A 12,307-nucleotide genomic window follows, 5' to 3' on the forward strand; every position below is an offset into this window, starting at 1 on the left:
TGAATATCAATAATCTCTCAGTTAAGATTTCTGCTGTGATAAAGTCCATGACAAAAGCAACTTGGGAAGAGTTTGTTTCATCTTATACTGCCTTGTAACAGTCCATCTCCAAGGAAAGTCAGGACAGGGGTTCACTCAAGCAGGGCAGGAATTGAAGTAGAAGCCATGGAGGAGTGCTGCTTACTGTCTTGCTTCCCCTTGGCTTGCCCCTTTGCTCTCCTATATACCCCAGCCCCACCTTCCCAGGAATGGCACCTCCCACAATGAGCTGACCCCTTCCAGATCAATTGTGAATCCAAAAGTGCCCCTGGACTTGCTTGCAGGCAATCTGTTGAAGATATTTTCTTGAGTTTCCTCTGCCCAGATAACTCTAGCTTGAATAAATAACTAAGAGACATGTGTGTGTATATATACAAACATGTATATTTGTCTGCATAACAATCCTTAACACGATGCATGTAACAACAGTGTCAACATTTGTGATATAAAATCACAAATGGGAAAATAGACAAACTCTCTTTCTAGTTGGAGACTTCAACATTTCTCTACCTAAAGTGAACACACCTGGTGGGTAAAATCAGTAAAAATGCAGATAGATTTGACACCATCAATGGACTGAAGGTAACTGACTGCTAGAAACTGCTTTGTCCAAGAACGGCAAAATGTTCCTTCTTCTCTTTTTGTGTGAAACATTTACCAAGTTCAACCAATATGGGACCATAAAATACACTTTAGCAAATGCCAAAGCCTGGAAACCATGCAATGTCTTCTCTTAGACCACAGTAAAGCTTGAGCTAAAAGTCAATAACAGAAACACAGCCAGAAGGCCTCCAAATGCTTAGAGAGGAAATGATAAAAATTTTATACAGCACCTGGGTCAAAGGAGAAATCTCAAAAGATTTCCAACTAAATGAAAATAAAAATAATGCTTAGAGAGAAATTCATAGCATTGAACACACATATAAGAAAAAAAAAATAACCACCTAAAGTCAGAAGCAATCCAAGCTTCTATCATAGAGCACTAGAAAAAGAACCAGTAAGAGCCAAAGCAAGCAGAAGCCATGTGCTGGACCACTCCTGTCATCCCAGCACATTGGGAGCCCAGTCTGAGGTATATGGCAAGTTGAAGGAAAGCTAGCCTGAACAACAGAGGGAGTATCTGTCTCAGAATATCAAGGGGTGGGGATGTACCTCGGTAATAGCGTGCCAGCCTGGTGCGCACAGCTCTGGATCTAGCCTGCAGTGTTTCAAGAGGAAGGAGGAGAGTGACAAGAGAGAGGAGGGAAGCAGGGAGGAGAGGAGGAAGGAAATCAAGTGTGGGAAACAAGAGTAACACTGGGACACAGAGGCAAAGCCAATAAAGCTGAAAATAAGAAGCTAGTAGAGAAACTCAACAAAGTTAAACACTGGAGATTTTTAATGACCTACATTTATTTTATTCAATCCCTATTCTTTTTAAAGTGACATAAAATTGTGTATACTTATGTATAAGACATGTTATTTTGAAATATATAGCCACTATAGAATGGCTAAATTAAATCCATTAGCATATGCATTGCCTTCCATATATTTTTGTGGTTAAAAAAAAAAACACATAACAGCCATTCTCTTAGCAATATTCAAGCATGAAATTTCCTGTTATTAACTCCAGTCACCACGCTGTACAATAGAGCACTAGCTTAGGATTTTCTACTAGTTGAAGTTTCATAGGTTCTCACCAAAATCTCCCAAGTCCCTTTTCACCATATCAAATCTAGTTCTTTGAAAATTTTAGTATGATCAATAAGATCTTTGTCAGACTAAATTAAACAAAAAGATGAGGATGTGGCCAGGTGTGGTGGTGCAAGTCTTTAATCCAAGCACTTAGAAGACAGAGGCAGGTAAATGTCTGTAACTTCAAGGTTATTCTGGCCTACATAGTGAGTTCTAGGCCAGGCAGGGCTACATAGTGAAACCCCTCTTAAAAGGAGAAAGGGAAAAATTGCTTACATTAAAAATGAAAGGAAGAATGTCACAACAAAACTTATGGGCATTAAAAGGAAAATAAACATTATGAATAAATATCTGCAAATAGTTTTTATAACTAAAGTAAAACTGGCCATCACTGTAAAAGACACAATCCATCAAATCTCATGTGAGAGGAAATAGACCTGCGTCTATTCAAGAAAATAAATCGATGGTGCATAGCTTTCTCATACTGAGAAAAAAATAATGCCAGTTCTTTCATCTTTTTCAGAAGGTGTACACAGAGATAGGAACTCAATGTATGGGACCAACATGATGCTGGTACCAAAGCCAGATCATGGCAGCACAGAAAATAAAACCGCGGACCTGCATCTTTTGATTACATTGAGTGGCAGGGCAGATGACTCAGTAGGAAGTCTGGCTTGTGTGGCAAGCAATGAGAGCCTGAATTTAAATCCCTTGTACCCATGTAAAAAGCCATCCAGGTGTGTGTGTCTACAACCCCAGCATCAGGGGAAGGATGCAGACTGGCATTGAGAGGTCTGTAGCTGGCCAGCCTAGTGGGAATGATGTTTCTTCTTCAGCAAGAGACCTTGTCTCAAGGCCATAAAACAAAGAACAATAGCAGAAGGCACCCAACATCCCCCTCCCACCTCTGCAAGCATGCAGGGTACACACGCCAGCATATCCTAATGCATGAACCAAATAGATGCATACTATACACACATATACACAAAGAATACTGGTGTGAAAATGCTAAAAAAAAATGTATTAGGAAATCAAATTCAACAATGTGAAAGAACTACAAACTACAACGAAGTGAGATTTATCTGATGATGCAATTTTGCCTGATCTGAGTGTATAAAAGGCAACTGATGTGCCACATCAAAAAATAAGGGGGAAAAAAACTCGCATGATCTTATCAATAGCTTTACAGAAAATGTTTGTCAAGATTTCATAATTATGCAGTTTACTAAAAGATTTAGTAAATTGACTGTAGATCATAAAAAGTGTCTTCAATGCCCTACCATTGATGTCTAAGGTGAGAAACCTCACTCCCTTTCGACATTGTACTAGAAGTCAAAGCAAATACAATGGCGAGGGGAAAGCAACAGATAGATGGTGGAAGAAGGCTAGCAGTGTCTTTGTTTATTGGAGCTACAACAGATTGTGTAGAACACCAGGAAAAATGCGCCCCACACACACACACACAACTTCATGCAGCTGGAGAAGCGGAAAGCAAGGATGTAGGAGTTGGGAATACTGAACTGTTCTAAAAGTGGGGGGTATTTGTAAACAACACCAGATTGACTACCTTACTTTCTGCTGAGAAGTCAGTCATGAGTGTCTTCCTCTGTCCTGTGGGTTCTCTGGAATCTGCAGTGTCTGTGGTCCTCAGACTGCAGGGTGCTATACCAGTGTTTATGCTACATATTTACTTCCTGCAGCTTAGGCCACATTTCTGGGAACTCTGGTTTTCTGTCTTTTAGAACATTTGGAACATGCTCCTATATTTCCCACTTTTGATGCCAATTCTTTAAGATCAACATTCAGTGAACTCTAATTAACAATTTTTACAGCCATTTATAGCAGCGTTCCTGTGTCCACAGCTGAGCCCTGTGTCACTTGGTGCTGTCTGAGCTTTTCTGGCACTTCCGTTGGGAGGTTCTCCTGACCCCTCTTCCAGGGGCACTCATCCTACTCTCCAGGATTTCCTCTTCTCAATTTCGCCAGAATTGTAACATGTAAGTCAAAATAGTTTTCTTAGTACAACCAAACATAACAACAGAAAATATATGGTGGATCATAATAAGACAATGAAGAGCTATTGTTTATAAAAATAAATAAATAAAGAATGGCTGCATGGAGAAGTGCGCACCTTTCTCTCATCACAGAACCAGGAAGTTGGGGTGAACAATCAGATTATAAAATCAAGGCCAGCCTGTTCTACCTATCAAGCTCAAGATCCACTCTCAAAGAGAAAAAGGGATAAGAAGTTCACATATTTGATTGTTTATATTACAGGTGTCCAATAAAAAACACAAAGCCAGAATACAACCTACAGGTTAAAATAAAACAAACAAAAAAAGTACTTTTAAAATAGGTGAAAAACTTACATAAAATGGAATCTAATGGTCAACAACACTATGAAAAGATGTTTCCTATAACTAAGAAAATACTGGTTAGAATTGTACTGGAAGAATATTCTATACACATTAGTTTAGCTAGAATGTATAATAAAGTAATATCATGACCTGACTGGTCTTAGATGTAATCAGACAGTTCATGTCCATATGGTGGAGTTTAAATTGCCATAACCACATTGGAAAACCATTTGGCAGCATCTACTAAGGCTCTGCGTACAGCTACCCTGCCTCATTTACACAAACATCTATAGGAAATATGTTCCCAAATGTGCTTAGCACCACAAATCACAATAGTCCCAGGCAGGAAACTACCCAAATGCCCATTAAGAGCAAAATGGATACATTCTGTAGTGTGTGCACACTATGTATACTGTGTGCAATAATAAGAACACACACACCACAGCTCACAGAACACAACCAGGAAAGCTCACAAGCTGAAACCATGCTGAGGATGTCCAGGATGTGTGGTTCTGTTTATGCATAACACAAAGTTGTCCAAAAGGATCTGTGATGGGACTGACTGGTTTGGAGGAGGGTGTGTTTATAATATATTAAAGTATTTTTATAAAAAGAGAAAGGAAAAATCTGAGATTGAAGGAAGTGTGAAGCAGGGAATCAGTGCTTGGTGAGAGCATAGTATCTAGCACGTGAGAAGAAAATGCTTATATTAATATTAATTAATACTAGTAAGTCCCTGAATAGAACTAATTGGTTACTTAATAAACTTAGAACACAAATGATAAGTTAGATAATGAGTGTTGTCACAAACACTGAAGCGGCAGAATCATCCTAGATACACAGTGACAGATGAGCATATGAGGAAGACATAGCATACATAGAAGCTCCATCAGCTTTCTTAAAGATGAACAGAACTATGTCATTTGCAGAAAAATGGATGAAAGGGGAAGCCATCATGCTAAGTGAAATCAGCCAGCCTCAGAAATATGTATGTCACATGTTTTCTATCACATGCAGGATCTGGAATTTAACAAATGTTAGTCATGATGGTAAAAAGAGGATGGAATTGGAGCAAAGAGGGCAACAGGTGAAAACCGGCAAAGCATGTGATCTACATATCTGAACATATTATAATGAAACCATTATTTCATATGCCAATAGGAATATGTAAAAATACTGGTTAAGTATATTTTCAGTACTTTAGAAGAAGTGGATAAATTTCTAAAACATGTACAACCTGCCAAGACTAAATCACTAAGAAACATAAAATCTAAACAAATCAGTAATGACCAAGAGGTTGAGTTAATAGCAAAAATATTTCCCATAAAAGGTCCAGAACCTGACGTCTTCATGACTAACTTCTGCAAACATGTATGGAAGAACTAACCCCAATCCTTCTAAATTTCTACCAAAAAATATTAAGTAACAAACTGGTTTTCTAAGCTGGCAAGAAAATAAAATTGTAATCTACTATCTTTGATCAGTTAGATTTAAAAAATCTTCAACAAGGTATTGTCAAACGAAGTTCAATAATACATTAAAATTATCCTTCACCTTGGATTTATCCTTGGACTCAGGATGGTTAAACATATACAAACTAACAAATGTGATACACCATACCAACGAAACCAAGCGATCACCTAAATAGATGTAGAAAAAAGACTGGACAAAATTAAAACTCTTTCATGTTAAAATATTTTTCTTCAAAATTTATTTGTAGAAAAAAATTCACCTTAACAATGAAAAGAAAGTATAGATGATAAGCCCGTACCTAACACCATACAAAAAAAGGAAAGACAAAATTGTCAGCTTCACCATTTCAGTTCAACTTTGTGCTGGAAGTCTTGACCAGAAAAGTAGGCAAGGAAAGAAATAAAAAGCATTGTATTTGGAAAGAAAAAAACCTAATTGTCTCTGTTTGCATGATCAAAAAAAAAAAAAAAAAAAAAAAAAAAAAAACCTAGTGATTCCACCAAAATTCCACCTGATTCCACCAAAATTCCACCAAAAGCTGAAGAAATGCAACAAAGTTACATGATACAAAATCAACTTATGAAGTTAGTGGTCTGTGTACACTGACGATAGATTACCCAAAAGAGAAATCAAGAAAACAACCCAATTTACAATAGAAACAAAATTAACCAAGGAGATTAAAGATCTATACATTAAAAACCATAACACATTGATTAAAAAGAAGTTGAAGAAGACACAAATAAATGGAAAATATTTTGTGTTCATAAACTGTCAGAATAAAGACTGTCAACCTGTCCATAGTGCTGGATAATTTTATATCAACTTGACACAAGTTAAAGTCATCTATCTGAGAGGAGGAAATCTCAACTAAGAAAATGCCTCCATAAGATTGGATTGTAGACAGGCCTATAAGGTCTTTTCTTAACTAATAATTGATGATAGAGGGCCCAGCCCATTGTGAATAGTGCCATCCCTAGGCACGTGGTCCTGGATGCTATAAGGAAGAAAACTAAGCAAGCCATGAGGAACAAACTAATAAGCAGCATCCCTCCATGGCCTCTGAATCAGCTCCTGCCTCCAGGATCCTGTTTGAGTTCCTTTCTTGACATCCTTCAGTGATGAACAGTAGTGTGGAAGTGTAAAAAGCAAATAAACCCTTCCCTTCCCAACTTTGCTCTTTGACCATGACATTTTATCAAAGCAAATGCAAACCTTAACTAAGACATCAGCCAAAGCAATCTATGGTTTTTATGCAATCCCTATCAAAAGTTCAATAGCATCTTTCAAAGAAATAGGACAAATCTTAAATGCATACAGAACTGCAAAACACCAAATATTCAAAGCCATATTAAGTAAAAAAAAAAAAAAAAAAAAAAAAACCAAAACCAAATGTACCATACAATCTGATTTCAAAATCTACTGCAAAATAATGGTACCCTAAGTAACATGGTACCAGCATAACAAGACATAAAAGCCAGACGAACTGAACACCATGTCCAGGAACAGGCAACAGAATTATGCTCAATTGATTTCTAACAAAGAAGTAGAAACAGGCAACAATGCAAGGACATTATATTCAAGTACTTTTGGGAAAATTAAGCACATTTAGAATTAAATCAGATCTTCATTTCATTCCACATGTAAAAGTTCATCTCAAAATGAATTAAGTTCTAAAACTATAAAACTACTAGAAGAAAATATAGGGGGAAAGTTCCATGACCTTTTCTGGGACAATAACTTTTGGTGTATGACTGCAAAACACAGGCAACAAATGAAAAAAAATGTATCAAACTAAAAAGCTTCAACACAGCAAAGAGAGTAAAGACTCCAATGAGATGTCATATGCACTGTGCTAAATGGCTATAACCAAAATCATGGATAGCAGGTATTGGAGGCATGGCTATCACATCAGCTGCCCAAGTGACAGCTGCCCTTCTATTTTCATCTCAGAACTCTTGGTAACTACCACATAGAAACAATCTAACCACCTGTTGACAAGTCTACGAATAAAGAAAATATATAGAGAGAGATAGGAGGACAGTGTTGTAAACATGGATGAACCCAGAGAACATTATGTTAGATGAAATAAGCTAGTGACCAGTCAAAATACTCCATACAAAATAGGTATTCCTTAAAGATACAGACACAAGATCCCCTAAATAAAGTTTTAGTGAGCCCAATCAAGCTACTTATTTATAAATTCATCATTACTAAGTTGCATTTATCCTAAAAAATATATAATTGATTCAGTATGCAAACAAAGAAAGAAAATTTTACATGTTAACAGACCGAAAAGGGGGCGTAAATCAATGATGGTCTTCATAGAGACAGAAAAACTCGGTACATTTCATTTCCCATTCATGATTTTGAAGACAAACTCCCCCAAAACCAGGAAGAACAGAAACTCTTTTCAATCTGATAAAGAAAATCCACCAAGAACCTGGCTAATGCTATAACTTGATCTTGACCTGCTTTCCCATAAGACTGTGGGAGTGCCCAGTTAATGTCATAAGACAAGAAAGCAAAACCCAAGTCATGATATTTGAAAAAGGCCATCTAAACTATGCACATTGGCAGTGTGTCCATTCATGTGAAAAAATTTTGTGGCGCCTTCCAAAATGTCACAACTACAATAAACTTAACAAGGCCATGGAGTGTAACATCAGTGAACGAAAACCAACTTGTATTTCTGTATGCTAGTAGCAAATAGCTGGGGATGAAAGAGTTTTGGATACATCACACACATTTGTGTTGTAAAATATGAATTATTTGGAGCTCCATTTAGCAAAAATAATGATAATATGTTAATAGAAAACCCCCCAAGAGTCTGATGAAAGAAAATTTTTAAAAAGCTTTAAGGACTACAAGTGTAACTCAGTGGTAGAGCGCTTCCCAAGCATGCATTCCACCTACAGCACTGTGAGAAGATGAAAAGCTTGAGTGTAGTTCACATTGTTCAAGCCTGAGTTGACTCAACAGTATTAAGCTGACAGTTGTCAGCCTGGTGTAGTAGCACACATCTCTAATCTCAGCACTCTAGAAGCAGAGGAAGGAGGATCTTTGGGCTGGCCTGCATAATGATTTCAAGAAAGCCAGGGACTTATCTCAAAACAAACACACAAACACTTAGTAAATGAATGTAGTCTCAATCAAAATCCAAGACTTATTTATCCTGGTCTTTATTTTAGAAGTATGTACAGAAATACAGCATCCTAAAACAGCCTAAACAGTTTTAGAAAAATCATCAGTCACTTCTTGATTTCAAGAAGTACTATGAAACTAAAATAGTTAAGGAATCACTGTACTAATGTAGATAGAGACATTCAAACCCACAACACTGCCCCAAGAGAGCAGGACTGGAGCTTGCTCCATGTGGCCCTCAGTGCGGGCTCCCCCACTGCGCTGAGGGAAGGAAACCACAGCTGATTCCGGGAGCCCAGAGATAGGCCCACACCTAATTTGATCAATTGGGTTTCAGTAAAAGTCACAAAAATTGCTAGGGGGGAAAATATGTCTTTTTTTGGAATCATGGGAAAATCACTTTGAAAAAAAATCTTTTCCATAAATGGGAATATGAAAAGAAGGATAAGGAAAAGAAACTTACCACAACCATCTCAACACTCAGGTCACCAGGCAAGTGCTCTCAAAACCTGTTCCAGACCAAAATGGAAAAGCCATAAAACTCCATCAACCAAAACAAAAGAAGAATCGTTATAATTTGGTGTGTCGTGAGGGGTTCTTAGAGCACAAGATATATCATGAACTTTTGAAGGCCAGATATTAGGATATAGAAGGTTCTGTTCCTGAGAATACAGTTAAGAAAGCAAAAGGAGAAGACACAGTTGAAAGAAAAGAATTGCAAATTGCCTGGTGTTTTGTAAGAGAAGACTTGAAAAGGTGCCTCCCCAGAAATCTATCAATGGCTACAAAGTACATTAAATATTCAGGAGTGTCAACCACTAGGGAAACAGGTCTCACTATAGCCCCCACAATGGCTAAAACCTAGGTAGCAATACCACATGCCTCTGGAAGGAAAAAAACAACACACTAGTGTGGAGAACCATTTGCTGATTTCTTAGTAGAGCCAAATGAGCACTTACCAGAGGACCAGAAATTCCATTCCTAGTTATCAACTACATAGAAATGAATGATTGCTCCAAAACATAAATACTCACTTGCCTGGTTAGTCTTTTTGTCACTTTGACACAAGCTAGAGCCACTCAGTAAGAGAGAACATCAATTGAGAAGTTTCTCCCATCAGAATGGCCTGCGGTCAAGCCTATGGAACAATTTTTTCAATTTATGATTAGTTGCAGGAGCACACAGACCACTGTGGGTGGTGCCACACCTGAGCAGGTGGATCTGGGGTGTATTTGAAAGCAGGCTGAGTTAGACATGAGGAATGGGCTAGTAAGCAGTGTTCCCTTAGCCTCTGCATCAGTTCCTGCCTCCTTCTCGAGTTCTTTCCCTGACTTCCTGGATGATGGACAAATAAATCTTTCCTCTCCAAGTTACTTTTGTTAATGATGTTTTATCACAGCAATAGAAACCTAACTAAGACACTCACCACAGGATTTTATTTATTTTGCATGTGATAAATGTTCATTCATAATAACCAGACATTAGATAAATATTGTCAAGATCCTCTTAACTCCAGGTAGTATTAAAGTACTGTAAAATATGACATTTTTTTCTACCATTGAACAATATATTGACTTTCTCCAATGTTTCCTATGGGCTAAATGAAGCATTCCGCTATTATCTTTCTATCTGAACATCATAAGGTTCAAGAACTACACACAATAAATATGTACCATTGGCAGGTCAATGGAAAAAGAAAGTATGTCTATGCTTGACAATACAGAAGAACAAACTGACACCTGCAACATCATACCCTATTGAAATTAAGTCTGGCATAATTCTTCCATAGCTTCTTACCTGTGACATACACCTCCACCTCTACAGAGGCTCTTTCCTCTCTTTATTGAACCCAGAGTCTGACACATAGTAGGTGGTCAGTTAAGAACACAATGAATCAGAGACTTGTATTATTTATTTTATTTTCTGTTCATAAAGTTCCAATTTATGCCTACCATATTTATCCCCTTGAGTTCTTTCTCATGAGCCCTATTTTGATGGAGAACGAGTTCTTCACTCTGGCTCTGGTAGGCTGCTTGGCTGAGTTATAAGAGCATTAAAGAAAGCTCCTGGATTTGATTGTACTCCTTTATTCCTTCCCCTTGATCTCTGAGGGGTTTGAGCTGAGGCCTCTCCCAGCCCTCCTGTAGGTTCAGGCTCAGAGCCAGCCCTAGCCCCAGAATCCAGTTCATTTGCTAGTTGAGCCAAGCTGTAGGCGCCAACATGCAGTTTGGCTTTTGCAGGAAGTCCTGGCTCTTTCATACAGTTTTGGCTCATTAATATTAAAAAATCCATGAAGAGGAGGCTGCTGTCACTCCTGAGCAACAGAAGGGCTTTTCCCCTGGCCCCACGACTATGTTGCACTGATCGGACACTATTACAGCTGATACCAGCCCTGATGATTACTATATAGTCTGGGTTGCTCTCCAACTCACAAACCTCTTGAATAAGCCTCCTGAGAGCTAGGATTAAGGTGTAAACACCTGCTCTTCTCTGATGTTCTTGAGCTGTTCCTAGCTTCCTTCTGCAGGAGCACATGTTTCATCCTTGCGTGTGGGCATTTGGCCTCCAGAGATGAGCACCTAGAGCCTGTGCCACCCTGGGAGATGTGACATTTTCAGTAGGATCATAATGTGTTTTTCATTTGGTGAAAGGTTTGTTCCCAGATCTAAAAGCCCACAGCAGTCATGAAGCAAGGCAAGTCAGAGAGTGTCCTTGTTGGAAGAGGTTGTTGTATTTCAGCAGGCCAGGAGCCAAGCCAACTGCTGCTTCTTGGGAAAGATTACTATTCCTTTCTTGTTTTGTTTTTGTTTTTTCCATTTAGGTCAGAGACTTGCAATATAAACAAGACTTTACTTTTCCTAATTCAGTCAATCCACTTTTCAGGACAAGTACTCTAGTTTTTGGTTGATCTTTGAGATGACATCAACTGGTGTACATGCATGTGTGTAGTGTGTGTGCATGTGTATATGCATATGTGTGCACATAAGCAAAGGATGGTGAGTAATCTGTATGGGACACACATTTAGGGGATTTCAATATTGAAGGTTCTTGGACTAGCTACAGTAAAATTCTAATTCTAGACTATTCTAGAATAATCCAAAATAGCTTACATTTTGACTGCACATTACATGACAGATGGTATATTAAACACTTTCCAAGGCTCATCTCCCTTAATATTACAATACCTACATGAGGGCAGCTAATATGAACCCCAGGATACAAAAGTATAAGCTGAGATTTACCAAGGTGGAACAGATAACCCCAAGTCACACCTCTGGGTTCTCTTTTGACCTCAGTAATCAGATATCAGAAGCAGGCTTTTTATCCTTGTATGTTGGGGCTAGTGGTATAGTCTTAGGGCTCTCAGATGAAGAAACAGTGACTTCTAATTTCATACTGTTGACTATAGACCAGGCACTGACCTCTGGTAATGGTCAGAGTCTACACTCTAATTGTTTCTAGATATAACTGTTTTGTCTTTTTTGAAACATCCCCTAACATGGACCCACAAGAACTTGACTGGGGTTCTTATAGGGTGAGAAGGACATTAGTGATTTTTTAGGAGCCTGGGAAGAGTGATAACTCTGGTGGGAACAGAGGCTGCCACTATTTCTGATAAGGAA

The sequence above is a fragment of the Phodopus roborovskii genome, unplaced genomic scaffold, assembly GCF_943737965.1.
Source record: "Phodopus roborovskii unplaced genomic scaffold, PHOROB, whole genome shotgun sequence".
NCBI lineage: Eukaryota > Metazoa > Chordata > Mammalia > Rodentia > Cricetidae > Phodopus > Phodopus roborovskii.